General features: G+C 43.1%; 5 non-coding genes across 5 annotated transcripts; all 5 read left to right on the top strand.

Annotated features, from left to right (window-relative positions):
• The first annotated feature begins 19,023 nt into the window (after nt 1-19,023).
• Nucleotides 19,024-19,097, top strand: trnat-agu (transfer RNA threonine (anticodon AGU)). The gene has a single exon. It is a non-coding gene; the product is annotated as a tRNA-Thr (tRNA).
• A 262-nt stretch (nt 19,098-19,359) lies between these two features.
• trnat-ugu (transfer RNA threonine (anticodon UGU)) lies at nt 19,360-19,433 on the top strand. Its single transcript has one exon. It is a non-coding gene; the product is annotated as a tRNA-Thr (tRNA).
• Nucleotides 19,434-20,014: 581 nt separating this feature from the next.
• On the top strand, nt 20,015-20,088 carry trnat-ugu (transfer RNA threonine (anticodon UGU)). The gene has a single exon. It is a non-coding gene; the product is annotated as a tRNA-Thr (tRNA).
• A 2,725-nt stretch (nt 20,089-22,813) lies between these two features.
• trnas-uga (transfer RNA serine (anticodon UGA)) lies at nt 22,814-22,895 on the top strand. Its single transcript has one exon. It is a non-coding gene; the product is annotated as a tRNA-Ser (tRNA).
• A 1,890-nt stretch (nt 22,896-24,785) lies between these two features.
• trnaf-aaa (transfer RNA phenylalanine (anticodon AAA)) lies at nt 24,786-24,867 on the top strand. Its single transcript has one exon. It is a non-coding gene; the product is annotated as a tRNA-Phe (tRNA).
• The last annotated feature ends 436 nt before the right edge of the window (nt 24,868-25,303 follow it).

Here is a 25,303-nt window from a genome sequence, read left to right as displayed (position 1 = left end):
TCATCTCAGACAGCAGGGGACACGTCCGACGGGTCAAGATACGAACAGCAAGCAACGTCCTAGAGAGACCCATCACAAAACTGTGCCTTCTTCTGGAGGCCTGACCTGTCTGCTCTTTGAGATTTTCCAGATTTTTGCCTTTTTGAGGATTATATAATTTTTGAAGATCATTTTTGTTTTTTCTGCCTTTTTGAACATTACAATTTTGAGGTTTTTTTTTTGCCTTTTTACGACGACCTTTTGAAGGACTTGATGGCTCCATGTTAATTACTGTAATTGTCAGATAGTGTAGACAATTAGGGGCCGGGATGTTGGAGCCATTTTCTATTTTTCTCACTTTATGGTGATATTTAGTTATTTAGATTTGTCTGCTTATTGATAATTATTAATTTAGCAATATCTAGTAAATGTACTATGCATTTGGGAGCGGCACTGGTGCTTGGGCTATAGTGGGCTCTGATTGGTTTCTCCTCCCGACTCTCGCCTATCTAACAGGAGCACAGGTGGCTCACTGATGAATTGGATTTCTGATGACGGGTGTTGGAAGGGAAACAGTTTTTTGACCGTGTAGATGTCGTGTAAACATGCTGAACAGTGTTAATTGAGTTTGAGAAGAAAACAAGAAGATCTGTAACGTAAAGAGACCCGAAAGAAAATAAATTCGAGCACTGAGAAATAAGAACGCGCGTCAGAACTTAACTGGATACTCCCGTCAAAGCGACTCCAGCTGATGCAGCCAGGAGGCCGCTACAGGGGTGACTCAAATGTAACCTCTCTTCAATGCATATTCAGAACTTATTTAAATCTCTTCCAGAAAAACTCTTGTTTTGATCGTTTTCTTTAAAATAAAGATTTTTAAAAAGCTAATTGACCATGTGCTCTGTTTTACATAAAACATCAGTTATAGAGGTAAACACGCAAAGTTGGCATATTGACAGGTTTCAAATATATTGCTGTATGCCAATAAACACAGAGAGACAGCTGTTAGAAGACTTTCTTCTGCAGGTTTCCTTCTGATTTATTTATCTTTTAAACACATATTCAGCAGCAGGATGTTTATTCATCAATTAGCCGACTAATGATGAACTATGAGAGAGATTTCACGTGTTGAGAGCAGCTTCCATTGTTATTGTTATTATTATCACGTATATCAGCAGTTCAGAATATTTGATCATTTATATTGATAATTTAATATTTATATATGTAACTAAAATACATAATACTCACAAGAGTTCCTGATTATTATCTATTTATTGACATAACACTGAGATGCTCCATATGTTAGTCCATTGTTGCCAGTTAACTGCAGCCTTTCACCTTTCAGCAGCAGCTGTTACCGCTGAGCAATCAGTTCCCTCTGCACTGAGGATCATATGAAAGCAGCTCCTGCAGCTTCAGGTTAGTGTCACAGGGCTCTGAACTTTGTGTTAGTGCAGTTTGGCAGCAGCAGGTCCCAGGCAGGCTTTAATTATATTGCACCAGAATGAGGTGAGTAACTTCTAGTCTGTCCCAGTGCTTCTAAGTGGTGGCACTGAACCTCTGCTGCCTTAAATGTCTGAGGCAAGCAGAACCTCATTTGGTGGCAGCATTACACTATGAATATGCAGTTAAGCTCAACAGGACTGGGCATGTTAAGGGGAGGTGGGGGTTGGACCCCACTGGTCTCTAAATGTACTCAGAACTTCATATGAGATGTCCCTGTTTATGCAGGGTTTTGTGGATTTCTTGTGTGCTGATTGGAAGCATCACCTGCATTCCTGCACAAAGCGGTAAGCTGATCCCAATCAAAGCTCAGCAACTAAAAGCAGTTTAAATTGACTCGGGGTGTAAATGGAAGGCTGATCTTTATTCTCTGTTTCCTCACCCATGTATTCAGTTTATGGACAAGCTCTATCTAAGCCAACGTATCAGAAAGCAGCTGGAACCAGTGGTTCTGCAGCACAGCAGCATGGTGCTCAGGGAGGTCAGTCTGGAGCTCCTGGCAGCAATTACCAGTTTGAAGATGGGAGCTGGAGCCTTTCATCTGACACCAGCGGCGAGGACGAGCCAGTCTTCACTCCTGTGACCGACGAGGATCAAGTCTACGCTTACAAATCTCGGTCCCGCTACAACCAGAAGCGTGTGCTGTTCAGCCAGTTCCGCTACAGCCCAACAGAATCTGAGCCAGACCACGGCAAAACATCTCAGCACAAGGTTCCAGTTCAGAGCGGCTTCTGAGGATCTTTCTGGTGAGGCTCATTTTACTCTGCATGTGTGCTCTCTGTAGCTGCTGGTAGGTGACTGACTTTCTTTGTCTTGCAGATCTGCATATTCTAGAGGCATCGCTGCTGCTGCCGCTTGAATAAATGGCTTTAACTTGAATACCTTGTTGCTCCATCAAATGGCTCCTAGCTGTCTCTGGGTCATCCAGTTGTGGGTTGGAGGGGATAGTTGAGGAACTGATAGGTTGACATGACTTAATCCTATAAATAAGGTGTTGGCATTAACTTAAGGACAGTTTCTGCTCAAAGGTGAGCTTGTGAAGGTCTTGACGGCTTCAGCTTGGAATGTATTCCCAACTAAAAACGTCTGAAAGCCAACTGCAGCTCTCTGACAGCAGTGGGTAAAGGTGTGGCCTTGGAATCTATCAGAAGATTCCACTGCTGCATATTGTGCTGAGGGGGAAACCTTTGAATACTTGTAATGAAGCTTGTGCTGTACAAATGAAAAGATGTGGCAGCTACTTTAAGGCCACATTTATAGAAACAAATATCCCCCCCCCCCCTGTTTTCAATAATAACATCGTGCACACAACATCGTTTTAAAAAAAACTTGTCATTTACAGCAACCTGCATAAATATGCCGTCAAGCGCCATAATAACTACGCCAAACCTATTGGCGGCAGTGTAGGGAAAGGAATAAAGCCATGCAAGCCAGTCAGAATAAGTCATCCGGAAGGAAATGTCTCACAACAGTTCCGTCCATAGTGTGTAAGCATACATATGAAGAGAAGTCACATCAGTCGTCCTCATGTGTGGAGAAGTGTTGTACAGTTTCCATTGGTAAAAAGATTTCCTGTGTCTCTCAGATGTAGGCCTACATTTTGAGGAGATTAGCCTTCGAATGAAGCATGTTTTAATTTCCTGTATTCCTATAATCTGTTGTGAATCGTGACGTCATCCATGATAATCCTGATCAGCAGTAAACATAAGGCGCTCGCATGACGTTAAGCATTTTCTGGCGCATAATGTGACGTTGAACCTAAAACAACGTTTCTCCCAGTTGACAAGGCAACACATAACCGGCGTTATCAGAAATCTCCACTTTGGCCGGAGGTTTTACAAATAATCGTTTTGTGATTAAAAACGGGGTTTTGGTGTAAATGAGGCCAAACCGCAGGAAAATATCTGCGTCTTCCTATCGTGTAAACGGGGCCTAAGTGGCTTGGGAACAAAATTTATGGGCTCAATGTTGTCACTTTCTACCTGGAAGTAAGTTGGGTCAAACATCTATTTTGTTCTACATTTGGATGCAAGAAGGCGAGCCAGGTGTTGGAATATATTCAGTTAAGTCGTGAGCTGTACAACCACACAGTGGACTGTGCACAAAAGCATTCACTATCCTGTCTGGAACATGAACAAACATGTCTGATTAATACTGGGCATAATGCAACATCAAATGTTCCATCTATATGTGAGAATCAGATGTCTTACCTGGTCGTCCCTACAGCAAGGACACTGCCTGTGGGGACTACTTGCACATAGTCGACATATACTGACATATAATTAAAAGAAAAACTTCTGTGGACTTGTTTCCACACTTTAAGTCACTCACGTTATAACCTGCAGGTTGCAGTTTAAATATGAACATGATAAATTCTGGTCTTTGTTGGATTTTATGAAAGTAATTATGAGGACAGATGATGTGAACTACTGTAACAAATGTTAGTTTTCAGAATTAAAACAACCTGGGGATATAAATATTCTCATTTTCATAAATAAATATGAAGTTCAGGTGTGACAGTCAACACTTTACAGTAAAAAAAAGACTTTCTCAGAAACTTAGACCCATATTAAAAAAGATCATTATTCAAATAGACACATTTTCCCTTTTAAATGAGTTAAAAATGTAACTTTAACTTCAGTGTATTTTCAGTACAGTTCCACCTCACTGATGGCTGGTAAAGCCTCCACAGTACAAAGAACAGAAAACAGTCGCCTACAGACTATAAAGTGCTCAAATGTCACATTTCCCATGTTGGAAGTTTGCTGTGTCACAGGGAGTCTGTGGGAGTCTTTGGTTGTTCTCACAAGGCAACAAGTTTTCAGGAGGAATGATGGAAATCCACAGAAATCGTCAAGACAAATTTGAGAAACACTTCCAGATATGAACAAAATGATGGCACAAGGTGCTTTAAACATTTAACCTCCGTTATGTCCTGTTTAATCAAGTTCATCTGAAATAAATCTAAGATCTCCTCCATATCACTTAATAAAAGAGCAGCTCTGCATCATGTTGTCTCACATTTCTACATCTCAGCTCAGATATTAATCTGAGCTTTAAACATCTCAGAGTGCGCAGAAGGCAGTTAGCGTGACTTTAGGAAGAATACACCCTCTGCTATGTTCCAAAAACATCCATGCTTCTAGATCCTCTGGATGAGAGAGCTGCAGAGCTCCTTATTCCTGCCAAGGAGTCAACATTATGTTAGAGTTATTTCCAGAACTCAGCAGGTTAACTTACTAAGACTCCAGTCTTATGTCACGCTGAGCTCACTTTTTTCCCCTTGAAACCCAACTAGCAGCTCCCACTAGTGAAGTGGACAAGTGATGTGTTGGACCCCAATTTCATGGCTGTGACGACTTTGTGACGTATTAGAACCGAGGTTATAACCTGGAGTCCTTCAGACCAAATCTCTGTCACTCCCCTCACACTCCCCAGCCAGAGATTAGGGGCCCACAGTGATCTGCAGGACTTTGGTCCAGATGTTTAACACCGTATCTGACCAAGCGGAATTCACCTTCTGTAAAACATCCCATGTTCATTCCTCACATGTTGCAACAAACCTTTTTAAATGTCAGAAGTGTTCATTTTCAGAGCTGAATTGAATGCAGCACGATCTGACTGGGTCCCAGGTGAGGTTTATGAGTGTAATTAGAGCAGGTAGAGCACCAATATAAAGTCAGCTGCAGCCTCAGATGAGTTACAGCACAAATCTTCTCTCAACAGCAGTCACTAGATTGCTGTTTTTGACCAGTTTTATCTGAATTGTGTTGCTTTGTTTTGTCTTGTTCAACATGTTGTTTAAGGTTTTCTTCAGGTGAGTCTTCATGTTTAATGGTTTAGGTTTTTGTTCTCCTATATACTAAAGTTTCTTTCTTTTCTTTTGAAATCCAAACAGGATTTCCTGGCTTTGTGTCCTGCTCTTCAGCATTGGAACATGTTATCCCCCCCAGAAAAGCAAGTATATCAACATTTAGGTGCAGTTTATATAAAGGCAGCCAACATGGGAAGTTGTGTAGTCTGGACATGCTCAACCCATGATGTTGGTAGGAATGAGAGGGAAGAGGGTCTGCAACTATATTAATCATGCAGCACCAAATCTCACAATGTTAGACTTCAGGTTTAATGACCAATTTTAACTGCAAATACTCATTTAGCTTTGTTTTTTGTAACTAAACATGTTGGCAGTGATACAGAGGCTACTGACAGCATGACTAACCATGCTGTCATACTTTGCTTCAACTAATTTCTGGGCTCAGGTCAAAACAGTGGGTCCTCTGGCTCTGGTAGTAGCACATCTGGGTACGGCGGCGGCTCCTCTGGGTCTGGCTACGGCAGCGTCTCCTCTGGGTCTGGCTACGGCAGCGTCTCCTCTGGGTCTGGCTACGGCAGCGGCTCCTCTGGGTCTGGCTACGGCAGCGGCTCCTCTGGGTCTAATGCTGGCTTTACTGCGCAGGACGCAGACTTTGCTCGTTTCCTTGCTGCCCTAATGAACTTTAAGATCGACCGTTCTTTCCCACAGTCTGCCTGGACCTCTGACCAGGTCCCTAAGGACACATCTGAGATGCGCACTGTATACCCTTCATCCCACGTCGTCCAGTCCAGCAATGGCTACCAACGAGCCCGCGACTCCAGTTCGTACGCAAAATACTCCCAGGATGCTTTTCACCACGCTGATGCCAAGACTGGGTCTAAAGGGCAGAAGTTGTACTAAGGTAAAGCTGGACTCGTGTCTGAAGTATTGAGACTCCTGTATCAATACTGACCCCTTCTGTTTTCTGCAGGTGACTCTCATGGACACTTCCATGGAGATTCCAACTTGTGGCTGAACTCTGGCAAAATAAACTTGACCAATAAAATGAGGTCTGTGTATTGAATACTTTAACTCAAGATTTGTTTTCACTTCATAGCTTTGAGTCTTCATCACACCCACTGAGGCTGACTCTGCTTTTGAAGGGCAAACTAAATACTGCTGCTTTAAATTCCACCACTACATGTTTCCTTCTCATGGTTGAATTGCATTACACAAACCCAGACCAAAATAACTTGAAGCTCAGTACAGTGGCCTTGCTTGACCTTGCACCATGAAGCTGTTTCAGTTAAATCTGCACTCGCTTGCCTTTTCCAAGCTTTAATTGCATGTGACTCGTTAGCCTATACTACGTAGCCTTGCCCCTCTGCTTGGCACCACTTGGTGTCTTCTGTGTGCCTCATCAGAGCCATACATCTCTCTTAACCAACTGTCTCGACTTGCCCTCTGTGTGTGCGGCCTTTGTTCATCTCACCAGGGACACCAGCTGGAGGGCTATGACATTGTGCTTCATACAGACTCGGTCCTTAACATGGTATCACATCTTCCCATGTTGGTTTTCATCCTACACAAGACTTAAATATCTCCTGCTTTTGTTTTCCTGATTCTACCACATGTGGAAAATGCATTTTCAAATTCCCTCGAGTGCAAAGCTACATGATTTTGCAAAATACTTTTTAACTCCTTCGATTCAGATCACTTGCTATTAAACTAGCAATAGTTGGCACAATCAAACTTTCAAAGTACTCTCCCACAGTAGGCTCTCTGATACGGCCCTCTAGAAAAGGTATCCAAACAGTTCTAGCAGAGTCTCAGTGAATGGAAGTGTGGAAATTATTAGACCTTTTGCAGAGTAGACTGGAGAGCTGTCCAGGGTGTACCCTGACAGCAGGGATAGGCTAAAGCAGAGATACTCATTATGTGGCTCCTCAAGCTTTAATTGGTGGCTCGCACTCGCATAGTAGCTTGTAACAATAACAAATTTTGTCAAATAACATACAGTGAATACTGCACAGTAGGAAGTATTTTTATTAAGGCTTAATGGTGTTTCCTAAAGGGGGCTCTGTTAAACCTGGCAACGCAGCCCGCTTAAACCACCATCACACTTGACCGCAGTGCACGCTAGCTCCATTAGCGAGATGCAGGCACAATGGGTCGGTTTTTAATTAAAAAAGGACTAAACCATGCTCATCTTGAATGTCTCACTATGATTGCAACAAACTACAAATACAACATGAAGAAAGTCAAGGACATGCATGCCAGCTTCCAGTATTGAGTATTAAGGATTCCAGTATTCAGGTAAATGTGGTCTTAATTGAAAATGTATTGGCTGTGTTGTTTCTTTTTTTGTGGGATGTTTTATATGTAGAAATTCATATTTGCAAAAGGGGACTTAGTATGTTGTCATAAAATCATCATCAACTTTATTTCCAGACTCGGGGTCCATTTTCAAAAATTAAAACACAGTACATAGACAATACATAAAGACAAACAGAAACACACTTATAAAAGACACTTGTACCAGTGTTTCCACATATATGACTGGTATCGCACCGCACTAAGCGCAGGATTTGACAGCAGCCTAATAATTTGATTCCATGAACCATCCAATCTACAGATAAAACTATACATTAAAATCCTCAACAATGCATGGAATGTGTTGACCCCAACACCACAAAACAATTCGCTTGCACTGCTCCACCTGGGCTTCTTAAGCAGAATGCGCAGCCCATCATTATATGCGACTTGAAGTTTCTGCAGGCTACCCTTTTTATACTTAGCCCACAGGGGGGCAGTATACAGGGGGGTGCAGTATGCCTTGAACAGGCTAATTTTAACATTATCAGTGCACCAGTGAAACTTCCTAACCAGCATGTTAGCTTGTGCATATAACATGCGGCGCTGCCTGAAGATGTCATCATCATCGCACATTTGGTCAGTAATTATATGTCCCAAGTACTTTGTTTTGTTATTTACAGGTAAAACCTGCCCTGCCAGATAAAAAGAAGGAAAAGTGAGATCCTTGTCCCCCTTACTTTTACATATAAGTACAACACTTTTCTTGCAGTTGTATTTAACATTAAAAGTCAATCCATAATTGGAACAAACGTGTAGCATTTCTTGCAGCCCAGCACTGCTGGGGGAGAAGATGGCTAGATCATCGGCATACATGAGATGGTTTAGCAGTGCATTCCCAACCATGCATCCTGTCCTACAGGCCCTCAGTTGCTCAGACAGGTCATTCATATAAATATTAAAAAGAGCGGGAGAGAGTAATCCACCCTGTCTGACCCCATTTCCCACCCCAAACGGTGTAGAGAGCACCTCCCCCCATTTGACCTGCATGGTCTGGTTGGCATACCAGTATGACAGGATCCTAATTATACTGTTGGGGACACCCCTCTGTCTGAGTTTTAAAAACAATTTAAAATGATTTATTCTGTCAAATGCCTTAGACGCATCAATAAAACAAATTAAAATGGAGGAATTCTGTGTTCTGTACATCTCCACCATCTCCTTAAGAGCAAAAATACATTGATCAGTGCCATGCTTCGGCTTAAAGCCAAACTGATTATCTGTAGTACTAATAGAGCTATCAAGTCTATCAAGCAAAATTCTTTCCAGGACCTTGGATAACACACTGGCTAGTGCAATAGGCCTATAGTTATCCAAGCTCCCCACCTTGCCCGCCTTGTCCTTAATAACAGGCACCAGTGTAACAGACAACATAGTATGAGGCAAAATACCATGAATCATGAGCCCTGTAAAGCATATTGCTAGAAGAGTTGCAACTCTTGGGCTAGCAAGCTTGAGGTGCTCAGCAGTGATCATATCCTGACCACTAGCTTTGTTATCAGCTAGCTGTGTGATAGCGTGCTGGACCTCCCTACATGTAATTCCCACAGTGTCACTATTAGCAATATTGTCAACCATGTATACATCACTTTTAACACAGTTAAATAGTTCAGAGTAGTGTTGCTTCCACAACTCCGCTATATTGCTGGCCCCAGACACCCCTTCAATGGAACATGGCAGTGGTGTATTGACCCGGTTTATATTCTTCACCTCCTTCCAGAAACCATTGACGTCTTTACCAAGAAGTTTCTCAGCCATAGCGTCTGCTCTCATTGCTTGCTCATGCTTACTGATATATCTAATTGCATATTTATACCTCGCATTAGTGTACTTTTTGTGGTCCAAGGCCGGCCCGTGTCTGGGCCTACCTGCCAGAACCCAGGCCTTGTATGCATTTTTGGCTTCTGCATGAAATGCACTCACATACTTATTCCACCCTGGCTTACTGTTCTGTCTTTTATTAGAACAAGTAAAGAAAGGCCTACTGGCTTCATACAGTGCTCTAGTAATGGAATTATACATACTACACAAGTCTTCTCTATGTGAGCTATCATTACAGTTTACATTAGAACACAGGATTGCATTCCTGGATAAGAATGTGTGCTTTAAAAAAATATCAGTTTTCTCAGAGTACAAAAACACATCTTCTCTTGTGAGCTTAGTCCAGTCCAGCCTAGCATGAGAAACACTATTCGCTTCTTGTGACAACTCTGGGAGATTATCACAGTCCAGTACCATAACCAGAGGGATATGATCAGCCATTGTAACCTCATACACAATCTCCATAGATGTTATTGCAGTATGTGCATCAGCCGTGCTTATGCAGTGGTCAAGCCATGATGTTGAATGCCAGGCCTCACTAATGTAGGAATAACTTCCTGCAGGAAGGAGTTCATGGCTGGATATTACAAGATTATTCTCATTACAAAATTGTCTTATATGCTTTGCAAATAGGGAGCCTTGATCTGATATGTCAGCGTTCATATCTCCAACTATAAACACACTTGTGGATGAACTGACAGAAATAAAAGAATTAATAAAAGCAAGCCTATTTAAATATTCATCCTCGTTTTGCTGTGACTCATATGGTGTGTACACATTAAGGATGACAAAGTCTTTGTTATTCACTCTTATCTGGACAGCAATGCACCAGTCAGCATCCAGTCTAATGACCTTAACGACGGGGTCCAACTTTTTATGCCACATGATGGCCACACCCCCTGCAATTCTTCCTCTTACTATCCCCATTGATAGGTCCCTGGTAGACTCGCCTGCGCCATGAAAATTGGCATTAAAAGAATTTAGTTGTCCCAATTCCTGTTTAGGTAAAAACGTTTCTTGTAAGCATAAAATGTCACAACTCTGCAGCAGTTTGTCAACCACAGCACGTCGGGCTTTATCGCCTGCGCTGTTGCCCAAACGTAGCCCACGGCAGTTGTAAGATCCAACTCTCATGCAGTGGAATTACACAGTGTGGCAGCAGCCCCACTCAGAACACCAGAGTCAGAGAGAGGCCTTGCTGTGGTAGCCCCCAACCCATTCGCTTTGCGTGGCTCGTAATAACGCCTCACAACAGAGCCCTCCGGCCATAGTTCTGGATCGTACATTTCCTCAATTTCATTGCATTCCGCAGATACTTTAAATGAGCTGTATCGATTGCCCGCAGTGGTAATGCGTTGACAGTTCACGCTACGCCCCAGTTGGCCACTCAGGTATTTAGCCAAGGTCTCTGCATTAAGGTCCGGTGAGAATTTAGTAGCAAAAAGACTTACCAGTTTAGTGCGGATCACACTGATATTCCCTTGCGTTCCAGTGCCAACAATAGGCTTAGACGTCTTCCGTGCGGGTTTACCAGCACCCACTGCGATTTGTCTCCCAGCATGATTTTTCCGCGGTCGGCCCCTTTTCACCACACCGCTCCAGTCTGGTGAATTAACCATATTCCCTTCTGGAGTCGGGCATGATCGAGCGGTGGTCCCACTCCTCGCCCCTTCCTTGCCACAGACACCCCCGTCGCCCGAGGTCAAGCCAGTGCGAGGGGATTCAGGCGGACGAGCACAGGTGGGTTTCGGTAGAGAGCCAGAAGCGCACCCCATCCTCCTCTCCTTCTCCCCCGACGAGCTGTCTTGTCCTCCATCACTGCTTGCTCCCAACTGTCGCTCCACAGCGTTAACTCGATGGCCTATGGACACAGTCATGGCCCGCAGGTTCTCGCCAGCATCTGCCTGGAGTGAGACTGCTTGTCTCAGCGTAGATACTTCACTGTGCAGCCGCTCCATCTTAGATAGCAAGCTTGACACGTCCAGGCTATTAAATGTCACTGGTGGTAACTCATCAAGATAGTGGGATACAAATCTAGGAGTTTTATCTCCGCATTCATTTAACAGTTTTAAGCAGCTTTTGATATTGTTGGCGTCCTTCTGAATGCCTTTGTGTTGCACACACCGCAGCTTGGTGTTAGGGCAGAGTTCAAACAGAGTAGTTTTGGAGGACTCAATCCACTCGGTGTCAAAAGTGCTTGATGCTATCAGAACGAGTTCGTCCTGAGTCATCGTTTTAATTTTAACCGCAAGGAAATTAAGGAACTCATCCTCAACGATAACAAGCCCATCAATGGTCTTATAAATTGTGGGTTTTTCTCGAGGCCGGTGCTTAAAGCCAGGAGCTCCCATGCCACGCTCACAGCCATCCGCCATCATCATTGAGTCCACAGACCTTTCACTCACTCATAAAAGTGGCTCTTCCCTTGATTTTGCTCTGCCAATGTGGCTCTTGTGGAAAAAAAAAAAAATAGTATCACTGGGCCAAAGGCTTCCACTACCCTAAACTGGATACATTGAGTAAAGTAAATGGATGGTAAGATAGTTCCAGTGAGGAACCTTGGAGTTATTTTTGACCAGAATTTATGATTCAACGCACACATAAAACAGGTTTCTAGGACTGCCTTCTTTCACCTTTGTAATATTGTTAAAATCAGGAACATCCTGTCTTAGTGATGAAGTAAAACTGCTCCATGCATTTGTTACTGCAGGATTTGACTATTGCATTCAGAGCATGCAACATCAATAGGCATGTTCTGGCACAACCTGCCATTACAGAGTGGAAAGGCAACAAGTTGCCTATTAAAGTACAATAGTAGAGTGGTACAGGGTAGGGTTGTCAAAGAATATTCTAAATTTGAATAGGTTTTAAAAAAAAAAAAAAAAAAAAGTGGTGAAAATTAATATTTGAATGTTGAAAAACATCTGCCGTCTGCCTTGAGTCGGCACACTGCATGACGGGGTCAGGTCACAGGACTCACACCGTCTGGTAAAGCGTCACTGCTGAAAGTTGATGGCAGAAAGTTTAGGGCCCAACTTGACTGCAGACACAAAGAAAGTGATTTTAACCCCCAATAATATATAAAGGATTTCCGCTTGGAAATACTTCAGATTTTGGTCAGTTGATGGAAAAATTTAGAAGCCTTGACAGTTGTATACGAGCTACAGTTACTGTATCAGTCGACCACCAGCAACATGAGGTTACATCTAGAAAATAGACTTTGCATAACATGAAAAATTGTTAAATGTTTCAACTTGAATAAACCACCTATACAAGTAGTTAAGTCTGTTAACTTAAGCCAAAAAAAAAAAAAAAAACCCTAGGCAAGGTCATCATTTGACAAGACTGAAGACAGCACTGGCTGTGGCTCAACTGTAGAAGAATATGAGTATCCAGCCAAGTATTTCAAGCACAACGTTGGGTTGGCAAGCCTTCAGGTTGGCTACCGTGCACTCAGCAACCTATAGAAGGGGTTGTGTCTGGCTGCTATGTACAGGTGTGGAGAAATGGCTGTAAAGGATGCTGTAGCTGATCGCTATAGTCAATTGAGCAACTATTTAACACTTCCATAGTAATTCCTCTCAAGATGCAGGGCTTTGAGAAGCCATGTTTGAAACCAAAAGCAGAATGTCCGAGTCAAATATGACAGGGGATGCCTGCCATTTGCCTTGAACCCAGATGGTGTACACAGGCCATTGTTTCCCTTAGTCAATCACTCTGAAGCGAGATCATTTGACAAGATTTTATTCAAAGACTAAGGCTACACGAAAACGAAACGAGGTTTTTTTTGAAAACGGGTACGAAAATTCTTGCGACCACACGGAAACGCGCTGCTGTCCAGACGAGAACGATGAAACGATGCAGTACACACGCCACTGTGTCACGCCACGCTGTGAGACAATAGAGAAGTGTTAAAATTGGCTCACAGCGTCAACGTGTGACTGACGCAAAAACGTTTTCGCTGTAACAATGGAAACGAAACGAGGCCGTTTTCAAACTTTCCCACTCTGGAACCCGTTTTCAAAAACTATCGTTTTGGGGTAGTGGGAACGCCGGCTCCGTGTGGCCGCGACAGCGAAACGATAAGAAAAAGTATCGTTTACAGTGAAAAACGTTTCCGTGTAGCCGCAGCCTAAAAAGAATCTTGTGCCGTTGGGATTCAGCTTTCCAATCTGAAACAGAACCAGATTAGTTAAAGCATTGAGATAAAGACATTTGCAGGTACCACTCAACATACCCTCTGCACATGTTCAGCTCTAGCGGGCACTTGGGAAGAACTTTTTCTGCTGCCCAGAACCATGGCTGTCAGTAATATGCTCCTTCAAGTAGTGGACGTCCTGAAAGTAGTCTTTGCCCTTCTCATGCTGCTGGCTGAAGGTGCTGTAGGTTCCAGAGGGGTACAAGCCGTACAAAAGCCTGTAGTCAAAGTTAGGAGATCCACCCACACCAAAGCGTGGCACCAGTACGGTTGCGGATCCCGGTCCAGACCCTTGGCGGTCATCCGGGTAGCCGAATTCCTCCGTCTGCTGCTGGTAATTCCCGAGTTCAGCTTCCTTGGTGACACTGGAGGTCTCCCCTGACTGGAGGACAGGGCCAGGTGGTGACAGAGGGGCTGCAGGGAGAACGTCAGTGAGGCTGAGGGCTTGGGCTGACGCATCCTCAAAGACTGAGGGAGCAATAGCCCACTGGGTTTCTGTGTGGAGACATTTCACAATTAGTCCTTTTCACAGCAGAAGTTCTGAAACCACAGAGTGTTAACATCAGTTTCCTAGGATGTAAAGTTAAAAGCTCAACCCCCTCTCCAGAGATTTTGAGCAGGCCAAATGAAAAGTACAGGTGCAATGCTCGGGTTCGCTTTGGTGCCCCAGTAAGGCTGCTTAAAGTGAAGGGCCTTTCCTCCAAGCAGAAGGGAGCCATTACACCACTGAGCATCATTTTGTTTTAATACACATGTTCTGAATTTTTTACAATTCAAACACAGCAGGTTTCAGCTTCAGAATAGAGTTTGGCTAAATTTGCTAGTGACTACATGAAAACACACAGACACCTTTAGGCATCCAAACATATTTTGGGCTATCTACACTTCAAGCAGAAGAGTTACCTTGTGGTCCAGATTGGGCAGCTCCAGGTTGCAGAGCACCAGCGTCAGAGCCTACGTTTACAGGCACATAAGTGACAGTAGAGTATCCTGTTGCGGGCAGGCCAGAGCTCAAGCTGCTCAATGCTGGACCCGTCTGAACAGCCTGTGGGACACCAGAAGCTTGCACAGCCATTTGCACGGGCACAACGGAGCCAGAGCTGCTGAATCTTGGGTCTGCCTGAAGAGCACCTTGGACAAAGCCAGGAGCTTGGACAAGGCCGGGAGCTTGGACAAGGCCGGGAGCTTGGACAAGGCCGGGAGCTTGGACAAGGCCGGGAGCTTGGACAAGGCCGGGAGCTTGGACAACCAGTTGCGTTGGCACAAATGAGCCATAGCCACTGAATCTTGGGTCTGCCTGAAGAACAGGTTGACTTAGACCAGAGGATAGCACAGGTGTCGCCATATAAACGTCACTGGAAGCAGTGTAGGGCACGGTCACCGGGCGGCCAGCGGCTGCTCCCTGGTAAGAGCCAAAATGACCTGCAGCTCTTGTGCCGCTGCTGCTCTGGCCTGCTGATTTTGAACCTGGGTGCATGAGAACAAGTTTAGCAGAAGCTGATTCAAGCAAGCATGTAATGTTTTACCACAACAGATGATAGCACACCTTTAGTGGGAAAACCCCATGTAGCAGCAGTCAACAAGGCAAAGAGGGAAACCCTGAAATTATGTACAACAAAGAGTAAGAATGCAATATTAACTAATGTTTCCAATCAATCAATCAAAAACTGTAAAAGGCAGCTTGTGCTTATACCTCAGGAAGAACCCAGCAGCTGTCATGGTGAAAACAAGCTATGAGAAGAAACAGCAAGGGTGAAGGGTTATAAATAATGCCACAGACCAGCCCAGACCAATCAAAGCTTAACGTGCTAACAACAGACAGCTGCTTGTGAGGGACTATCAGGACAGGTGGACGCTGGAGGCTCATCTGGTTGCTCTGGTATCAGCCTCATTGTCTCCTCTCGCCTCCACCCTCCTGTCTGTGCTAAAGGCACTTAGTCACGGCCAAATATTTTCCTGTCGTAAAATAGCTCTACCCAAATTGTCGTAATTCTCAGATTTTCTATTTCAGTTAAACGTAGAAGCTGGAAATAACATCCTAGATGTTGAGTTTTCACACCGACCCACTGACACATTTAACAGGTTAACTGAGGCCTGTAGAGTCTGAGATGTAGCTCTTGTTGGTCTAGTGTTAATACTAGAACTACCACGGAGGGGTCATTTGACCCTTTGGACCCCCTGCGGACACTCCTTTTGTTGTGGAAATGTGGGTTGAGTGCTATTTCTCTGCATCTTCGTTCCTTGGAGAGGAGCTTCTTTCACCACAAAATTCTTGAGGGAAGTGAAGCAGTAGTCCACATGCACTGGTATTTATCCATCTAACAATTGCGATAGATAACCAATTGGGATAGATCAGCAAGGTACATTCATTTGAAAATTGTACTAAATGTAAGCTGATTGTGTCAACTGTAGGATACTTGTACATAGCCATTTGCAAGGATGTACTAAATGATTGAGACATGTACAAAAGCATTTGAAATTTGATGAAAGCAATGATAAATGCCATTCTGTTGTGAGGAACTGCAAATTAGTTTTGGGATTTGTCCATGTTTTGAGAATGACATCTCAGTTTCAAGAAATGAGCCAAACCAATGGAGAAAAACTGTAACACACTGTCTCCCAAACTGTGCTATCTGTCTTTGCTGCTGATATCTTCATGCAAGTTGCTATTTACCTGTGGTGATTTTGGAGGCTGACAGCCCTTGGGAAGAAGCTGTCTGTCCCTGTTTGTCTTGGCTGTTACCACTGTAAGGTGTGACCCCCTCACCCCTCACCCCACACACGGCCCCTAACAGCCTCATTACCATAACAAAATGAGTGATTAGTGTATTCGGTAAAAGGCGCTGGGTCAAATGACCCCTCTCTGGTACTTCTAGGTAGGTAGAAAAATCCTGGAAGTTCTAGTTAAAGGAGACATGTTTTGCCCTTTTTGGTCCAATTTCCCGAGGTCTTACTGAAATGCATGAGACAGGTCAGGAGCTCCTGGTCTTATTGGCCAAGTTTTTCCCCCAAAAATGTATTTTATTTCCCACATGATGCTTTTCTAACTTTAACCCAGTACTTTTAATGTTTTACACCTTTCGACCAAGTAGTTTTGGAAAAAAAGGTGAAAAACGAATGAAGGAAACAACGGTCTCACAGCAGTTCAAAGACTGGTGTCAAACACAAGTCCCGTGTTTAGGAGATGGTTGACTATCCTCTGCATCCTTTTTAATCTCCTGACTTGGTCAGTGTCACTTGTTGATAATCCAGCGGTGCAGGATGATGTTTCCTGTTAGTTTTGGCAGAACTGGTGCTCAGCTGCTGGCACAGAGGAATAACTGGCCCAGCAAAGAGCCTCCAACAAATAACCAACCGGATGATCCAGAACTTCCTGCAGCTAAACAAAGAGAAAACAGAGGTCATTGTCAGCTGTTAAAAATCTGAGCTCAGCTTCAGGCTGTGATGTTAAAAAGCACAAACCAAGCAGGAATCTGGGTGTTATTATGGACTCAGAGCTGAGCTTCAGCAGCCAGATCAGGTCAGTTAGGAAGTCAGCCGACTATCACCTGGAGAATATTTCCAGGATTAAAGGACTTCCTTCCCTGGTTACCTGTCAGATTTTATTAATCATTTTAAAAGCTTTGAATAGTTGGACGGTTGCCTCTGTCTATGATCTGTGAACTCCTTACTCCCCTGATTGCTGCTCACACGGCCCACTGTTTAATATAACTGAGCTGTTCATTAGATGGAAATGAATCCCTGCATACTCCTAAAAATCACTTTATTTTGAGGCTTTTTCTTCTAATTAAAACCCCACTTTCATAATTACTCGGGACTCTTTGTAAAATGCAAATAAAGCCAGAAAGATATGATCTTAGAACTGTTAAAAAGTTCTATCTAATTAGAAATAGTGCAAGTTCGGTGCCATCTGTTGGTTTCCTTAGCGAGGAAATAGTTTTTGAATTGCTCTGTATGAATGAATTGGATTCATTCTGAATTGAATTAATTGGATTATAATTACAATGAATTAAACTCCAATTGGCCTGAATTGGACTTTATTACTGAAGTGCCCTGAGATGACATTTGTTGTAATTGTAATAGTTTATTTTGGTAACATTTAAACAAACTGACATTATTCTGTCTTGGAAAACACTGCTGGTGGAAAACATGATACTGGCTGCTGAAAAACTGGCAGAAGTGGACCTTCCAACGTGACAGTGACAGGAAGTAATCGGCTGAAGTCGTCCAGAGATTAACAGAGAACACAAATCAACATTCTGGAATCCGGACTTCACTTCCATCCAGAATCTGTGGTTGGAACCACAGACCAGAAGAGACAGAACAGAAGCCTTCACAAAGCTGTGATGTCATCACTGTAGTGACATCACAATCGATGTCATCTCTGATCTTGTATGACATCACAAAGTTTATACAGGCCAGACATTTTCACTGCTTTTTCACAGCTGGTCAGGAGTTTATCTGAAGAAACACGTCCAGTTTTTGAAGCAGATTTGAAAGTCACAGCAAACGGTTTTCACATCACCTAAAAAACACTTAATTACTATCTTAAATAATCATTTTAACAAGCGCTTAGAAACAACGCTTAGTTGCTATCTTAAAAAAATGTGATTTTAAGTACTCATAAACAACAAGCAAAATAAGTCAAACCAAGAAATCCTCTCCTCCACTTCAGTGGTGTGACATGGCAGACGACGATTTGCCCGAGGGTTTCTACATTTGTCCCATTACTTTTGGCAGTAAGGAAAGTTATGAGGAACCCACCAACTGTTGGAAAAAGAACAACCCCAGGTCTCTGCTGCAGCTGGGACTCCTCACTCAGAGGATGTCCAGCTCCTGCAGGATCATCTCCAGGCCTCCGTAGTTCCTCCAGTCAAGTGGAAGTTTCCAGTTTCACAAACCGAGGGGATTCCCTCTAACGCCTCTGCTGCCGACCGAGATTATGGATCAGAGAAATGACAGAACTCTCACCGACAGAAGAATGACAAGTTCAGCTATTTATAGCATGGGATGGATATTCTGAGGACAAAGCTGCTGAAGAAACATTTCTTTCTGACAGGAGAAAAAGACAGAAGAGTGGCAGCAGAGAGCGGCTGCTCCATGACTGAGGAAAAACTAAAGAAGGTGCAAAACTGTTTGACGTGTGAGCGGCATCTCCGTCAAAAGTGTGAGCAGGAGCTCAAGCAGTGCAACCAAGCGGAACTCTCTCTTTGATAAGCCAGAACTATCGAGAAAAGCCAGGCTTTCTGTGAATCCAGCTTCGTGGAACACCCCTCAGGACTTCCAAAACTTCCAGACTTCTGAACTGGGTTCCAGTTCCTGCTCTTTATTCTTTCATCAGGTTTATAAACCATGTGGCGCTGTGGCTTAGTTGGTCAAAGTGACTGTCTAGTAAACAGGAGATCCTGGGTTCAAATCCCAGCAGAGCCTGGGGGCCTTCAGAGCTAGCTATGACTTAGCATGAGAAACTGGTTATTAGCAGGGTTTTACTGAATGCTTTGCATTGTTGCTCTTCATCGATTGATGGACCTTTAATTGAGCATCATGGTTATTATTAGTCTGTTCTTTGGTCAGACTTGATAAAAATGTTTTTTAGAAGTCCCAGTTAGTTTTGGGAGAGTCTCTGGCGCTCATTTCCTGAAATGGATCCAGTTCCTGCTCTTTATTGTTTCATCAGTTTTATGAACCATGTGGCGCTGTGGCTTAGTTGGTCAAAGTGCCTGCCTTGTAAACAGGATATCCTGGGTTCAAATCCCAGCAGTGCCTGTAGGATTTATCATCAGCTTTCTACTAAATGCTTCTCACTGGTCCACTTAATGAATGTGCGTATAAATAGCACACAGCTTTTAAAGTGTCATTTATGCCTATTTTATGCTTTCAGAGTGTAATTTTCCTCCGTTCACATAACACGTCAAATGGTTAGGGTACAGTACGGTGGAGGTTCTCCTCCTGTCACACTACATAACATCAAAATGAACGTACAAACCGTGAAATAGTCAGACTTAGAGTAAAAGCTGAGGGTAGGACGTCATTTCCTTGAAATATGTAGCAGAAAATAATACGCAAAAGCATAAAAAAGCCTTGTAAAAACACAGTAAATGACTTGGCGTGTAATAAGTACACCGCTTCATGAGATCTGGCTGTAACTGGTGAAAGTGACTTCCTCATGAACACCAGGGTCTGAGTTGAAAACCCAACAATATCTGCAAAATATGATGAAGTTTTGAACCAATTGGAGGCACTTCTACTCATGGCTTTAACTATTCTTGAGGTACAGAATTACAAACAACTTCTGAAATGGATCCACTTCCTGGTCTTTATTCTTTCATCAGTTTTATGAACCATGTGGTGCTGTGGCTTAGTTGGTCAAAGTTCCTGTCTTGTAAACAGGAGATCCTGGGTTCAAATTCTAGCAGTGTCTTAAGATGTTATTATGTACGTCAACATGGTGCCATAACTGTTTTCAGGAGTGCTGGGCTTCCAAAACAGTCTGTACTTGGAGGCACTTCATCTCATGGCTTTAATCAGTGCTTCTCAAAGTGTGGGGCCCAGCTGTTCACCTGGGGCCCGTTGCACAAAAGTAGGATAAGGGATTAAGCCGGGATATGTTGGCTATCCTGGATCAACTTATCCGTGATCCGGTTGCAAAAAAGTAGGATAAGGGAAGTGGGATATGTTCAGACCTAAGTTACCATGGAGATTTATTCTGTGAAGCTAGCCTGCTCCAGACCAGGCTAAGTTCCAGGATCTATTTAATCTCATTCCTTATCTCAGTCAGCGGTAGCCACAAATGGAAACCAATATTTATTCCACTGCCTAGAACATATTGTTAAAACATTTAACTTTACCCACTATCATTATTGAAACATTTGTGATCATTAATTACAATCATTTTAGATAACTGATGATTTTAGATGAACCACTAGATAATTTAGTTTCCCACAGACTACACATAAAGTACATCACCATATAAATATAAATACACATTAGAGAGTACCATGATGTTCCTTTATTGAACAAGGATGAATCAAAGCAAGTAAACCATCAACTCCTTTCAAAACTGAAGTCTCACAGTGCTCTACAAGACAAAAAGCACAGAATCAAAGCATGCAGTTTGAGACAAACTGTTTGTAAAAATGGTAATACAAATAAAATTGCCTTGCCTATACAGCACAAAAATCTTCTGCCATTGCAGGCCCAACTTAAATCAACATGCATATTAATTACAATAATTTAACACATATTGGTCTCTGACCAGCCGACCACAGTCGTCATCCGGGAAGATGGCAGGAATGTCCCGGTCTATGAGAGCTGGCACTCTGGGGGCCCTCTCCTTTCTCAGGCAGGCCACATTGTGGAGGACACCACAGGCCACAATGATATCACATGCCCTGTCTGGGCTGACTCTCAGGTGGGTCAGACACTGAAAGCGTGCCTTCAGTAGGCCAAATGTCATTTCTATCCGGGCCCTTGTTCTGGCATGGGCATGGTTGTATGCCAGTTGTGCCTCCAGAGGGTCTGCAAATGGAGTGAGCAGAAAAGGCTGGCAGGCATACCCTCTGTCACCCAGCAATACACCCAGGAATTCACCTGTGAATACAAAATGTTACCATCACAACCTCATAAGTAGTGACAGTCTTAACACAGCCATGATGTTAAAAGTGGTTATCAATAGAGGTTCTGTGGCTCACCTTGTGATAAGGTGCCGATAGATCTCTGAGTTCCGAAACACTCGGGAGTCGTGGACCGAGCCGGGACATTTTGCCACAACATTACTGATCAAATAGTCAGCATTGCAGACCATCTGAAATGATAAGATGTTAAACCAATTAATGCACATCACAGGCAATGTACAGTGTTCATTAATTAACTTTATCAAAAGTCATGTTCACCTGTACATTGATGCTGTGGAAGTTTTTCCTTTTCACAAAATCCCCCTCATGGCCACCTGAGGGGGATTTTATTTTGATGTGTGTGCAGTCCATTGCACCAATGACATTGGGCAAACCTGTAATACGATGCAATGAGTATCTTACTCTGAATGTTAACATTGTAATTGTAACTGTAATTTAAAAAAAAAAAAATTCTTACCTGCAATCCTATAGAACTTGATGTCACAGAGTCTTCTATGCCCAGGGAAGGAGATGAAGATGCTTGCAAGTCCTTTAATTGCGTTTTTTATTTCACTGCTAAAACAGTACAGGCAATGTGTGGGCAGGCACATTCTTAATAAAAAGTTGCTGCCATGTCCATTTTGGCTGCTTGCTTGTGCTTGACTCAGAGCGCAGATCTCGAAAACACATGAGAAGCTATACAGAATCATACGCGGCGGACAGCACAGCTTTATGCCAATTACGCACACAGGCTCCACACCTCCACACGCATCGCGTCTGCAATCATAAATCACATTTTGCCAATATTTTAGAGACCCCCCAACATTTCCCAAATCATGTTTTCAGGGGGGTCTCTTGTCAGTTTCAGGGGGTCTCGGATCCCCCGAGTCCCCCGTAGTTCGAACACTGCCTAATTGTGATAATTTCAGTGGAGTGGTGAGTGTGATTTGTGCACTACTTACGCATTCAGGAGGTCAGCAATGGTTTGCCACGCTTGCTCCCTTTGTTTTTTAACTGTGGCAGTATTTCCTTTTTGTTTTATTTTCTCTGTCACCTCTTCATATGCTTCCATTAATAATTATTGCTCCGCTGGGGAGAAATACGCCGCCCTTGTTGCCATGGTGAATCAGTGAATCTATGATCGATCGTGGGGTCTATTTAAGAAAGCCGTGTGCAGCACTTATCCAGGATCGCTTTCAGCTGGCTTAATGAATCCGTGTCTGCTCATCATGGATTGGCCTTTGTGCAACCAACTAAGCCTGGGCGCCAAGGTTTTGGATTCCTTGAACCTGGCTAAGTAATTCATCCTGGATGTCTAAATCCTACTTTTGTGCAACGGGCCCCTGCAGAGATTGATCTCTGAAGACACAACTCCTTCCTCTCACATATTTCGAAGACTGACCATTTCTAACAAACAAACAAAAAAGCTTTTTCTATATCGCCATAACTTAGGTGTGTCTCAGGAGTTGAATTCCTTCATGAAAATGATGATTTGTAACCGTTGAATGTCAAAGGTGAACAAGAGTGTATGTCGTTGTCGTGGCCGAGAGGTTAAGGCGATGGATTTGAAATCCATTGAGGTCTCCCCGCGTAGGTTCGTGTCCTGCCGACAACGATAACATTATTGACTCAGGGTTGCGAAAAGTTAACCTGGAAAGGACCACAAGTTCTTTGACCATTTGATGAAACGAAACAGAGGGCAGACGTGTCTTTGATCACATGAACTTCTGCACAGATTGATCTCTGAAGAGACAGCTCCTTCCTCTGACCCATTTTAAAAGATTGACCATTTCTAACAAACAAACAAAAAAGCTTTTTCTTGATCGCCATAACTTAGGTCTGTCTCAGGAGTTGAATTCCTTCATGAAAATGATGATTTGTAACCGTTGAATGTCAAAGGTGAACAAGAGTGTATGTCGTTGTCGTGGCCGAGAGGTTAAGGCAATGGATTAGAAATCCATTGGTGTCTCCAAGTGTAGGTTCAAATCCTGCCGACAACAATAACTTTACTGACTCAGGGTTGCTGAAAGTTAACCTGGAAAGAAGCACAAGTTCCTTGGAAGATTTTATTAAACAAAACAAAGGCCAGATAACATGTTGATTACATGAACTCCTGCACAGATTGATCTCCTGCACAGATTGATCTCCTGCACAGATTGATCTCAGAAGACACAGCTCCTTCCTCTGACCCATTTTGAAAGATTGACCATTTCTAACAAACAAACAAAAAAGCTTTTTCTTGATCGTCATATCTTAGGTGTCTCTCAGGAGTTGAAGTCCTCATGAAAATGATGATTTGTAACCGTTGAATGTCAAAGATGAACATACATGTATGTCGTTGTCGTCGCCGAGAGGTTAAGATGATGGATTAGAAATCCATTGGTGTCTCCCCGCGTAAGTTCGAGTCCTGCCGACAACGATAACATTATTGACTCAGGGTTGCGAAAAGTTAACCTGGAAATAACCACAAGTTCTTTGACCATTTGATGAAACGAAACAGAGGGCAGAAGTGTCTTTGATCACATGAACTTCTGCACAGATTGATCTCTGAAGACACAGCTCCTTCCTCTGACCCATTTTGAAAGATTTCTAACATTTTGAAAGATTTCTAACAAACAAACAAAAAAGCTTTTTCTTGATCGCCATAACTTAGGTCTGTCTCAGGAGTTGAATTCCTTCATGAAAATGATGATTTGTAACCGTTGAATGTCAAAGGTGAACAAGAGTGTATGTCGTTGTCGTGTCCGAGAGGTTAAGGCGATGGATTTGAAATCCTTTGGGGTCTCCCAGCGTAGGTTGAAATCCTGCCGACAATGATAACTTTACTGACTCAGGGTTATTGAAAATTAACCTGGAAAGAAGCACAAGTTCCTTGGACCATTTGATTAAACAAAACAAATCCCAGATCACATGTTGATCACATGAACTTCTGCACAGATTGATCTCTGAAGACACAACTCCTTCCTCTGACCCATTTTGAAAGATTGACCATTTCTAACAAACAAACAAAAAAGCTTTTTCTTGATCGTCATATCTTAGGTGTCTCTCAGGAGTTGAAGTCCTTCATGAAAATGATGATTTGTAACCGTTGAATGTCAAAGATGAACATACATGTATGTCGTTGTCGTCGCCGAGAGGTTAAGGTGGATGGATTAGAAATCCATTGGGGTCTCCCCGCGTAGGTTCGAGTCCTGCTGACAACGATAACATTATTGACTCAGGGTTGCGAAAAGTTAACCTGGAAAGGACCACAAGTTCTTTGACCATTTGATGAAACAAAACATAGGGCAGACGTGTCTTTGATCACATGAACTCCTGCACAGATTGATCTCTGAAGAGACAGCTCCTTCCTCTGACCCATTTTGAAAGATTGACCATTTCTAACAAACAAAAAATAAGCTTTTTCTTGATCGTCATATCTTAGGTCTGTCTCAGGAGTTGAATTCCTTCATGAAAATGATGATTTGTAACCGTTGAATGTCAAAGGTGAACACGATTGTATGTCGTTGTCGTGGCCGAGAGGTTAAGGCGATGGATTAAAAATCCATTGGGGTCTCCCCGCGTAGGTTCAAATCCTGCGGACAACGATAACTTTACTGACTCAGGGTTGCGAAAAGTTAACCTGGAAAGAAGCACAAGTTTCTTAGACTATTTTATGAAACAAAACAGAGGGCAGACGTGTCTTTGATCACATGAACTTCTGCACAGATTGATCTCTGAAGACACAGCTCCTTCCTCTGACCCATTTTGAAAGATTGACCATTTCTAACAAACAAACAAAAAAGCTTTTTCTTGATCGCCATAACTTAGGTCTGTCTCAGGAGTTGAAGTCCTCCATGAAAATGATGATTTGTAACCGTTGAATGTCAAAGATGAACATACATGTATGTCGTTGTCGTGGCCGAGAGGTTAAGGCGATGGATTAGAAATCCATTGGGGTCTTCCCTCGTAGGTTCAAATCCTGCAGACAACGATAACATTATTGACTCACGGTTGCGAAAAGTTAACCTGGAAAGAAGTACA

The sequence above is a fragment of the Odontesthes bonariensis genome, chromosome 11, assembly GCF_027942865.1.
Source record: "Odontesthes bonariensis isolate fOdoBon6 chromosome 11, fOdoBon6.hap1, whole genome shotgun sequence".
Lineage (NCBI taxonomy): Eukaryota > Metazoa > Chordata > Actinopteri > Atheriniformes > Atherinopsidae > Odontesthes > Odontesthes bonariensis.
This window is presented reverse-complemented; position numbering and strand designations above follow the sequence as displayed.